This window comes from Narcine bancroftii, unplaced genomic scaffold, assembly GCF_036971445.1.
Source record: "Narcine bancroftii isolate sNarBan1 unplaced genomic scaffold, sNarBan1.hap1 Scaffold_105, whole genome shotgun sequence".
Taxonomy (NCBI): domain Eukaryota; kingdom Metazoa; phylum Chordata; class Chondrichthyes; order Torpediniformes; family Narcinidae; genus Narcine; species Narcine bancroftii.
In genome coordinates, this window is record NW_027211821.1 from 658,853 (window position 1) to 671,453 (window position 12,601).

Sequence of the window (12,601 nt, forward strand, 5' to 3'; positions counted from 1 at the left end):
CTTGCTATTCCTCAGTTCTACTCATATAGATTCGGTACCTTCCGAGTTAATATCCTTTCTGTCAATCGTGTCGGTCCCTTCTCTCACCATCAATGCTACCCCACCCCCTTTTCTTTCTTGCCGATCCCTCCTAAATATCGTATACCCCGGGATGTTAAGTTTCCAGGCTTGCCCACCTTGCAGTCATGTTTCTGTAATCCCAATCAAATCGTATTTGTTTGTCTCAATGTCCACAGCCAATTCATCTACCTTGTTCCGAATGCTTCTTGCATTAAGATATAAAGCATTCAAATGAGCTTTTTTTACCTTCCCTGCTCTTTCTGATTTTTTTACTTTCCCTGCCCAACCTAACTTTTCCTATTTTATCTTTCCTGTCCTTTGCCCTATCATACAGGTTCCCATCCCCCTGCCAAATTAGTTTAAACCACATCCGACGGCTGTACCAAACCTAGCTGCCAATATATTGACGCCTTTTGGGTCTAGGTGTAACCCATCCTTCTTGTAAAGGTCATGACTTCCCCAAAAGAGATCCCAATGATTCAAGAAGCCAAAACCCTGTCTTTTACACCAGCCCCTGAGCCACACATTCATTTGTCTTAACCTTCCATTTTTGTCCTCAGTTGCACTTGGCACAGGTAGCAATCCAGAGATCACCACCCTGGCGGTCCTTTTTCTTAGCTTCTATCCCAGCTCTCTGTAATCCTTTTTTAGTACCTCCTCCCTCTTTTTATCTATGTCATTGGTACCCAATAAGGCATGTACCAAGACATCAGGCTGCTCACAGTCTCCTTTCAGAATACTCTGGACCCGATTTGAGATATTCCCGTACCCTTGCACCAGGGAGGCAGCACGCCATGCGGGTATACCTATCTGGCTCACAGAATCTCTTGTCTGTACCTCTGACAATGACCACTGCATTCCTCCTCACCTTTTATCACCTTGATCCTGAATGTTGAATGTGTATGTTCATGTAATTTCCCCGTCTCTGTCGGTTTCTCCCTCCTAATTAGAAGTGTAGAGGCTTGCCTAACATATCAACCCTGTTCTGTTTCCATCCCCGAAATAAATGTGTGCTTTGTACCTCCGCTTTGGTCTGGTTCTTAATCTGTGGGACCCACACGAATGTGACAACAATGGAGGAGGGGAAGCAAAGTATGTCAAAATGTGTTATTGCCTATGAACAGAGGCAATAGAATATTAAATTTATGTTATGACAGAGTATAAGATATTTTGAAGACGCTACATGGAAGAAATTCTTCAAACAATTAAACACAAATACGGAGAGGCAAGTGGGACCTTCTGTTTTCTCCCGCTTAGATCATTCTTAAGAGAAAGATAGGGACCAACATTGACTCCACCTAAAATTAGTGAAATGGAACAAAGAGTTGGATGGGAAATACACCCAAAGTTATCAATGAAATGTACGATGCTCTCCAGAGAGAAAATCCAAAACCAGGATAGCAGAGGTCAGGAGAAAGATGGCAGTCGGGCTTGGATGTGACGATTTCAGAAAGAAGCTGTTCAGAGTGGTGTGAAGATTGAAATATACAAATTCAAGAAGAAATAGGGTCAGGATTGTGTCAAGAGTGTTACAAATATGATTAATGCCAGATATAAAAATAAAAATCTCCACATCAATTCTGCTATACTACATATAAATTAAATGGACTTATCTCCAATTATTCCGAGAAATGTTTTCAATGTAATCAGGTGATTGAGACTTTTCTTTCCATTCGGTTTGGACCCGTGTAAAAGTAGAAGGATTTCAGTCTATTATTAGGACAAATTATGAAGATTAAAATACAAAGGATGAGAATATTTGTGCTTGGTCAGAGATATGAAGCAGATACAAAACTGATGTTGAATAAATATCAAAAACATTTTCTGAGTCCAGCCATAACAGCAGTGAAGAAATGTGCAGCATGAACGTGGAGAGCAGAGAGTTGTGTAATGAGAGACGGGACATTGAAATGAAAACTGTGTCACCATGTAACCATATAACCATTTACAGAGCAGAAACAGGCCATGTTGGCCTTTTGAGACTGCACCGGTTCACTAGAACAACTCCACTAGCTCAATCCTCCCGATTTCCGCCAATATCCCTCCAACCCCCTCACTTCCATTTACACATCCAACCTTCTCTTAAATGACAGAAGGGACCCTGCCGCAACTATCTCATTCGGAAGATCATTCCATTCTGCCTCCACTCTCTGAGTGAAGAAGCATCCTCTAAAATTTCTCCAGAAGTTTTGCCTCCTTACCATTAACTCATGGCCTCTTGTTCCAACCTTCCCTTCCCTCACGGGAAGGTGTCTGTCTATGTCTCGTCTATCTATTCCTTTCATAATTTTAAATAGCTATATTGTCCCCTCTCATTCGTCTACGTCCCAATGAATAAAGTCCCAGTCTCCTTAATCTCTCCCTGTAATCCAGATTCTGTAAGCCAGGCAACATTCTTATAAATCTCTGCACCTTCTCCACCTTATCTATATTCTTCCTATAATTTGGAGACCAGAACGGAACACAATTCTCCAAACATGGCCTCACCAATGCCTTAAACAGCTGCACTCTAGCCTATGCTATGATTTATGAAGGCCAGCATGTCATATGCCTTCTTAACCACCCTGTCTACCTGGGAACCCACCTTCAGTGAACTCTGTTCCATAACTCCAAGATCCCTCTGTTCCTCTTCATTCCTCTACCCCCTCCCCTTAACTGCATATGTTCTATTTGTATTTTTTTTTCCAGAATGCAGCACCTCACACTTGTCAACATTAAATTCCATCTGCCATCTTTTCCAAACAAACCAAATCCTTTATTCAAAGAAAATCTACCTCACTGTCCACCACTCCCCCTATTTTCGTATCGTCTGCATATTTGCTTACCCAGTTAACCACACCCTCCTCTAAATCATTAATATTAATGATAAACAACAAGGGACCCAGCATCGATCCCTGAGGCACTCCACTTGTCACAGGCTTCCAACATGACATATAGTTGTCCACCATGACTCTCTGCTGTCTATCTCCCAGCCACTTCTGAACCCATCCCACTATCTATTAATCCCTAATGACTGAACCTTCCTAAATAACCTTACATGCAGAACCTTATCAAAAGCCTTACTAAAATTCAAATAGATCTCATCAACCACCCAACCTTCATCCAATATTCTTGTCAACTCTTCAAAAAAATTCAACAAGATTCATCAAACATGACTTTCCTTTCACAAACCCATGCTGGGTGCCCCTAATCTATCCCTGCCTATCCAGATATTTGTACATACTATCTCGAAGTATACCATCCATAATCTTCCCCACTCGGAAGTCAAACTTACTGGCCGATAATTACTTGGACTCCACCTACTTCCTTTTTTGAACAACAGAACTATATTTGCAACCCTCCAATCCCGCGGCACCACACCCTCCTCCAGTGATCTTTGAAAAATCGCTGTCAGTGCCCCCGCTATTTGTTCCCTGACCTCCCTTAAAGTCCTGGGAAAAATCCCATCAGGACCAGGAGACTTATCCACTTGAATTGACCCAAGAAGCTCCAAACCTCTCACTTTACTAATCCTTATCCTTTCCATAATTAACCCCTTTGCCTCTCTTATCTTGTATTGCCCAATGTCCATTTCCCTCATGAATACAGATGAGAAGAATTTGTTCAATATTTCTCCATCTCATACGGTTCCTGAAATAGTTCACTGGTCCCATCATCCAGTCGACCAATTCTATGTTTAACCCTCCGTTTACTGTTCACATATCAGTAAAATCCCTGAGGATTCACCTTCGCCTTATTAGCTATGGACACCTCATCCCTTCTTTTTCCCTCTCTAATTTCCCTTTTAAGGTTCTTAAGAGTATGTCAAAATGATCACTGGATCCGAAGTTCTCCCTAACGCTCACTTCTGTCACCTGCCCCATTGCATTCCCAAACAACAGATCGAACACTGCTCCCACTCTAATTGGCGTCTCAACATATTGCTGCAAAAAGCAATCCTGAACAAAATGCATAAATACTAAGCCATCCTGCCCTTTTACTGACTGCATTTCCCAATCAATATTTGGAAAATTGAAATCCCCAACCAACACCACCCTATTTCACTTGCATATCTCACCTATTTGCACATTTGCTCTCCTAGTTCCCTTTCCCCATTTGGAGGCCTTTAATAATCCCCATAATAATAATCTCACCCTTCTTATTTTTCAGCTCTACCCACACTGCCTCTCTTGACGAGCCCTCCAGTCTATCTTGCCTCAGCACTGCTGTAATATCCTCCCTGACATGTAATGCCACACCTCCCCCTCTTAATCCACCAACTCTGTCACATCTAAAGCAGCGAAATCCTGGAACATTCAACTGCCAGTCACAACCTTCTTTCAACCATGTCTCGCTAATGGCCTCACATCATAATGCCACATGTCAATCCACATTAATCCTCGCATTAAAATAAATACAACTCAGGGATCTCCAACATCCTACCTTCTGCATATCTTCCTATCTACCATTCTCACAATTTTCACTGCAGTATCTGTTTACTACTTCCTGCTTTTCCTCCCTCAAATTATCTAAACTTGTCTCTTTCCTTATCCTACTAACCCTCACCCTACTGTCCTGGCTAACCTGAAACCCTGTCCCTAACCATACTAGTTTAAACCCCTCGTGACAGCCCTAGCAAATGCCCCCGCCAGGAGACTGGTCCCTCTGGGATTAAGATGTCACCCATCATTATGGTATAGGTCCCAGCTTCCCCAAAAAAGGTCCCAGTTGTCCAAGAATTGAAACCCAGTCTCTGACTCCACCCCTTGAGCCACATGTTTAACCTCCACCTAATCCTAGGTGCTCGCTGGAAGTGCTAGCTGCCTGATGTTACTCTCGGAATAAATGAAACAGGAAGGACCACAGTGCTAGCCTGAAAGAAAGAAGTTATCATCTGGAGAACCCTGATGGGCCAAGTTTTATCAGCGACACATTGAGCTGACTAATGGTGGTAGCTCAGTTGTGGAAATCCTGGAACAACAAAACTCTCTCTGCAAACCCTACGGAACTTTCTTGAGTGGAAAAGCCTGATGAACTTTATACATGTTCAATTCCATGCACAGTATCAGAATTGCCTACAACCAATGAACTTGGAAGAATGAGAAGTAAGATTGAACTGTGAACCAAATAACTTTTCTTAAATTTACACACACATCATACACGTGCACTTAGACTTAGAAGGGGATTAAGGTTAGTTAAGTTAATAGAGATAAGTTAAAGTTTGATTCTGTTTTCATGTTTAAAGATAATTAAAAACAACTTATCTTTAAATAACTACTTGTCTTGGTGAATGTCTATTGCTGCTGGGTTTTAGGGACCTTTGGGCTCATAACACCATAGTCTGGCGATGTACATGGACCTCCTTCCCACTCCATCCATTTTGGATCCCCACATGAAGAGGGAAACTGCTCTGGTAATAGGCAGGGCAGAGGTGTGTGGGACTGGCCACGCCTGCATCACACGCAGCAGTACCGAGAGCACCTTGCATCTGATGACCAGGTTCTTCCCCATTACTGAGAGGGAATGTTATTCCCACAGACCCAGTTTCTGGTGGACTTTTACAATCGGCTCTGACCATTTTTTTGTTGCATGCCTTGGCCCCTCCAAGCCAGATCCCCGACACCTTCAGGTAGTCAGATCTGACTGTGAAGAGGACAGCGGACTAATTTACCAAAGTGCATTGCCTCGTGTTTGTTCCAGTTTACCCTGGAAAATAGCATTGTATACTTCTGGGCCCAGCCACTTCCAGACTTGTGTACAACTCAGCCGTTCTCCCAGAACTGGGGGTCTCTGTGCTAGTCCCTGTCTCCTGGAGTTGGGAGTCTCTGCAATGTTCCCCATCTTGCAGATCTTGGGGTCTCTACACTGCTCCCTGTCTCCTGATAATGTTGTTTTATTCTCCACAAGTCCCACAGCACAACCCTGACCCCTGGACAGAATGTAGAGGTACAGAGGGATCAGTGAAAATATGGGTAGTTTTGCCATGGTGGGGTCCATCCAGGAGCATGATAACAGCAGGGAACCCATGGAAGGGGATGGAGGGCATTCAATGGTGCACCAGCAGGATACTGCTGAGGTGCAGATTCCCTCGGGCTCTCGAGGGTAGAAGGCACAGGTTATTCCAATGGTTTAGGTGAGGCCAGGGTCCAAATTAGAGCTGGCGCAGTTCAAGGGTCAACTTAACAGGTGCCTGGAACTGTCATGAGGATACTAAGGGCTGGTAGAGGTAGGTAAGGAAGGGGTAGTTGTGTTCCGACGAGGGAATGATGAGTGAGGGGCCACATGGATGGGACTTCGAGACAAGGGGCCTCTGATTGTCCAGGGATGGGGCCTGTAAATAGACCCGCAGACATCCAGCACACAGCATCTTTGACCCACTGCCATCAGGAAGGAGATATGGAGGAACAAAATCAGGCTGCCAGACAGGGAAATAACTTCTTCCAACAGGCCGTGAGATTGACAATGCAATGCGAGTTGAATGGGTCCGTGGAATGAAAAGGATGAGAGGGATATGGACTGTTTGCAAGCAGCTTGGCCATCAGAAAAGAAGGGCCAAAAGGATGGTTTCGGAGTTGTCTATCTTGTCCACACTTTTGAGTTGAATACTTAAATAATTCATGACAGGCTGGACTATCATTTTTGATGAAGATTTAAGATTGACACATGCAGCCCGGGAACAGGCCCTTTCAGCCTCTGAGCCACAACCACTCAATTACACCAATGACTTACAAACCCCGGTACGTTTTAAATGGTGGAAGGACCAGGAGCAACTGGTGGAAATGCACGCAGACACAGGAAGAATGTACAACTCCCCAGAGACAGTGTCAAATTTTAACCCGGCTCGCTGGCCCCTTATCAGCGTTTTTCTAACCGCGGCACTAACCTCGCCACTCTCAAATATTCCCAGGGTTCTTCCTCCTACTTTCCATGAGCTGCGATTGCTTCCAATTCCAGTGCCCTTGTTTCCCTGAGACTCTGACCCCTGCCCAGTGACTCTGTCCCTAATGCCTCTCCCTGGCCAGATGATCACCATTCTCTCCTGGCTAGCACCCAAATTTTCTTACCCAATTCCACCACCTACAACCCCCTCGTCATGGCCCACCCACTCGCCCACAGGGCCAAGGGTAGCAAGGTGGGGGAAGGTCCAGCCTGTAGTCACAAAGCTTGTCGAAGGACAAGTGAGAGCAGGAGTCCTGGGGCAAGAGGTGAAGGGCAGTGTGTACTGTAGCAGCCAGCTACACAGGGTCACAGCCTCCAGGGTGGGGGGAGAGAGAGAACTGGCTCAGATGGGACAGATGTCCCGGTGCCATGGATCAGGGAATTCCCCAGCTCGGTGAAGGTCTGGGACACTGCCACCGGCAAGGAGACTGGACCACTGCCCTCCCCACATCTCCACCATCTGGGGGTCCCAGGAGCAGCTCAGGTTCCAAGGCCTGTCAGTGGGGGAAGGGGGAGATTCGGGAATTGGGGTGGGGTAGTTCTGAATGGTGATCGAGAGGATCGGTCCAGTGGGAGGACAGACATGACAGACATGAGGGCTGGGGCTTCAGGACAGATCCCGTGGGGAGGCAGGAGCTTTGGGGACCAGCCGGTGGGGGACAATGGCTTTGGAAATGGACCTGGTGGGGGTCAGGGGCTTTGGGGAGAGACCAGTGGGTTTGTGGGAGGACCTGTCGGGCAAAAGAATTAGTGACAGACCAAGTTGGGAATGGCATTGGGGATTGGCTCAGCAGGAGATGGGATGTTGATGGACCCGGCGGGGATGCATTTGGGAATGGATCCGTTGGGGGATGTTATTGGGATGGATCAGGTGGGGGACGGTATTGGGGTTGGACCCAGTGGGGGACAAGATTGGGGATGGACCCAGCGGGGGGTGGGATTGGGGATGGACTCGGAGGGAGACGGGATTTTGGATGGACCCGGCGTGCACAGAATTGGGGATGGACCCGGCGTGCACAGAATTGGGGATGGACCCGGCGGGGGACGGTATTGGGGACAGATTCAGCGGGGGACAGTTTTGGGGTTGGACCCAGCAGGGGACGGGATTGTGGATGGACCCGGCAGGGAATGATATTGAGGATGGACCTGGCGGGGTCAGTTTTGGAGATAGACATGCTGGGGGATGGACCCGGCAGGGGACTGCCCATTGACTCCGTCTTCAATGCCTCACACCGGCTGGATGATCATCGCTCTCTTTCCCAGGTCTCACCCAAACTTTCTTACCCCAATTCCACCACCTACAAACCCTTGTCATGTCCCACCCACTCACCCACAGGGACAAGGGTAACTAGGAGGGGGAAGCTCCTGGCTGTGGGCACACAGCTCGTTGACGGACAAGTGGGAGCAGGAGTCCTGGGGAAGAGGTGAAGGGCAGTGTGTACTGTAGCAGCAAGCTGAACTGGGCCACATTCTCCAGGATGGTGGGGGGAGAGAGAGAGAGAGAGAGAGGACTGGCTCAGATGGGATAGATATCTGTGTGCCAAGGGTCAGGGGATTCCCCAGCTTTGTGAAGGTATGGGACACTGCCAACGGGAATGAGATGGACCACTGCCCTCCCCACATCTCCACTGTCTGGGGGTCCTAGGAGCAGCTCAGATACCAAGGCCTGTGGGTGGGGGAAGGGGAAGGTTAAAGAATTTTGGTGGGGTAGTTGTGATGGGGAATCGATTGGAGAGGGTCCCAGTGATGGAACTGGTCTGGTGGGAGGACAGACCTGATGTTGGGCCTTTGGATACAGGCGAATTGGCATGGGGGACGGTGACAGGGACTTTTGGCTGGTCATGTTGTGGGACAGGGGCTTGTTGAAAGCCCTGGTGGGAGACAGGAGCTCTGGAGACGGTCCAAGCAATGGGTGGAGCTTTGGGGATGGGCCCAGTGGGGAATAGGGGCTTTGTTGACAGGCCTGACAGTATTTTGGGGATGATCTCAGCAGGGGGAGGGGTTTGGGGACAGGCCTGGTGGGAGATGAGGGCTTTGGGGAAGGGCCAGGTGGGTGACAGGGGACAGTATTAGGGAAGGACCCAGAGGACAAAACCACCCCTGGAGCTCTGGTTCACCTCGGGTCACTCACCTTGGCCCACGGACGTGCTTTGATCTGCGGGAAGCTGAATTCGTTGCAGTTTGGGTTCATCTCCCGGATCTGCTCCCTGGATTAGGTCTGCAACACCTGTTGGGACAGAAACCACCTTCACTACTGGCTCGGGGTGGGGGGAGCAGGAGGGTGACAAGGGGAGGGAATGCAGTGTATGTGTACCAGGTCATGGACATGGGATGAGCCCTAGAACTGAGGTGGTGGTGAAGGCTGAAACCTTAGGGGTATTTAAGAGGCTCTGAGTCACGTGGATGAAAGAAAAATGGAGGGTTATGAGGGAGGAAGGGGTTAGTTATTTTTATTTTGGTATGAATACATCGGTCGGCACAACATCGCGGGCTGAAGTGCTTGTACTGTGCTCTCATGTTCTATGTTAAACGTGTCCTGTCAGTCTTTCTGCAAGCGGATATGTCGGGGAGGGACCGCTGCCGACTGGCACATTCCAGGCTGCAGGGGTAAATGCTGAGGGATGCACGGAGGCTTGGCGTAGCCAACACGAAGGCACTATGGGGATGGATCATAATCCTTCCATAACCGTGCACTGAGAGGCTGAGACCAAGGGGAACTCCTCCAACAGCAGAGGGGGGCAGGAACCACACGGTATCAAAGTGGTGGCAATGAAGGTAAACAGAGATGTCTACAGCAATGTGTAGTGAAGGGAATATCTGGATACAACAGGAGGAGGAGAAAAGACTTGGAATGGTCTTCCTCTTTGGAAATAATTTGTAAATAAAGTCAATTTTGCGGGGTTGGGGGGAGGGGAAGAGAAAAGCCCTACTCAGTCAACTTTGCTTCATGAGATACATTCTCCGATCCAGAAAATCTATTCTGCACCCACTCCAGAGTACAAGATCAAATTTATTACCCTTGGATAGCACAGGTACGACCTGATAAAACAGCGTTCTTGGGATAAACATACGCAAACACACAACCAAGCCCTCACACAACAGACAAATGATACATGTGCAGCACGTCCAGAAAATTACTTGATATTGTTGAATAAATAGCAGAGTCGAGGAGTATTTGTATGAGCAGCTCATCAATCGTTCCACGTTCTCCCTGCTTGGAGGAAGAGGCTGTTCCTGGGCCTGGAGGTACTGGCTCTGAAATTCCTGGATCTCTTTCCCGACGGGAATAGCTGGATGATGCTGTTGGCCAGGTGAAGGGGCCCTCGATGATTTTGTCAATGATCATAGTGGATCACATTGATATTTGGGGAGGTGGGGAGCAGGAGGGTGTCCCCAGTGTTGCTCTAGGCCACTTTTCGTCCTGTGGATTGACCTCTGATTATTTTTTAAAAATATTATTTATAAATAAAATCCACAAAGAATTCACACAATTAATAATAACACAAATAAAATATAAATACACTTGTCATAGTTAAAAGAAAGAATAAAGAAATCCACCCCCCCCCATTAAACCACCCCATCTCCCCTCCATCTCCTTGCTAAAAGAAAAAGAAGAAAAATGAGGACAAGGGACCCCCAACAGGAGAACCAATTACTTTAACGTTCCTTTTCAAAAACTGAGGCCTTAAGGAGAAAGGGAATGTTAGAGCCACCCTTTGTAAATATGGGGTCCATATTCTTCCACAATATATGGTTGAGGCGGCCTGCTCACCAGGACGAAAGCCAGTACACAAGATGGATGACCAATGCGGTGACTACACAGATCCTGCGGGAACCAATCATCTTCGTCCCAGGTGACATCCCGCACAGTGGGAAGCAATGAGCAATGGCGAGAACACCCACCAATCCGAGGCTGGCTTTGCCGTCTCGAAAGACCTGTCATCAGTAGCAGGAGAGTATATAAGCAGAGCTGCCAGTTCAACGAACCAGTCTTCGACTTTGACTTCACGGGTGTGTATCATTCATTCCACACATTATGGTGAGTGTGCTGGATATCGGTGCGAAGGAAGAGATTTTCACCATTGACCACCTCAAACCAGCACATCTGGACATTAGCAAATTCAGCCCCCACGACCCAGATATAGGCGACCGAAAGCAGCGAACAGCGCTGGTTCTAGGGAGGTGGGGCATCATGCTAACTGGGATGCCACCCTGTACACAAGATGGCCGACGAATGTGGCAACTGTTCAGAGTCCACGGGGACCAACAACTTTCATACCAGGGGACAACGCGCACGGCAGGAATCAACAAAGAAGGGAACACCGAACAATTGGAGGCCGGCATGGATGTGACATCACTCCAGTCAACAGCAGCAGGGAGAGAATAGAAGCAGAGCTGCGAGTCTTTGACTTTGATTTTTTGGGCGTGTGTCCGCCTTTCCACCCATCACAGTAGCGCGCACGCTCCAATTTCACATCGAATGGTCTTGCTCATCTTACATCGGGAGTCACGTGTACAGTTTCCTTACCTGAAGCATGAGAAGTGCACAAAGATCGTAAGATTTGTTTCTGGGGTGTTTTAAGCAGGCGATAGAAGGAAAGTTTGAATGTGGATCTCTTGGTCGTTGGTAAAAAGGAAGATGACCTTACAACATTGTGAGAGGACACAGCAGCACGGATCGAGAGAGGATAATGCAAAGGAGCCGAACACCAAGTGTCACAATTTCCCAATAACCGATCAGCTGCTTAGACTTTAAGAAATGTCTTCAATGAAAATGTAATATCCTTGGAATTCTTTCCGCTTTTGAAGGTGCATTTGAAATTGGGATCCATGTTCAGAAATAAAACTTCTCACACATGAGTCTCTTTAAAACTGATGACACGACAAGCTTTATTTACAAGTCTGCAGAGTTGGACTCAACTGGCTTCTTACCAGTTAAGCCCCGATACATACAGTGCATTGATTTTTATACCCTTGTTGTTTGCCCTTCCCCTTCTTATTAATACTGTTTTAATTGGTTAGTATTGCAAAAGCATTCTAAGTACAACTGCATTTTTAATTATCACGTTGGTTACGTACGCTGCGAACTCTACATACACTAAATTCTGTTTCTCACCCTTCTTATCAATCTTTTGTCTCCTGCATGTCTCTCACTATGACCATGGAAAGATAGGTTTAAAAAAAAACATATCCAGCTGATCTTTTTGTCCTTGGCTGCTAGTAAGCTCCCTGTCCGTTCTGGCTTCCCTTTTTATGATTAATCATCAGATTTTAACTTAAGCCATTTTAACCTAAATTCTCTATCTCTAACAAGTGCCATCGAGAGAGTCACAGAAATACATGCCCCTGTGAAAAAAGAATATGAGTGGAGCAGTTTAGATGTAGCAGGTTTGAGGATGGTGCTGAAGTTGAAAGTGTTCAAGGATAACGTGTCAGATGTGGCAGCTGATGGGTGGTAAGTGAGAAACCTGAGGGATCCTGTCCTTGTTCTGTTGGAGAGGAGGTGGGGTAAGTGCAGAAGGGATTTGGAAATTATGGGTGCAAACTTTATCAAAGACAATATGGGTGAAGTTTGCATTTTTTGATGAAATAAGACATTTTGGGTGTCCTGGAGTAGAAGACC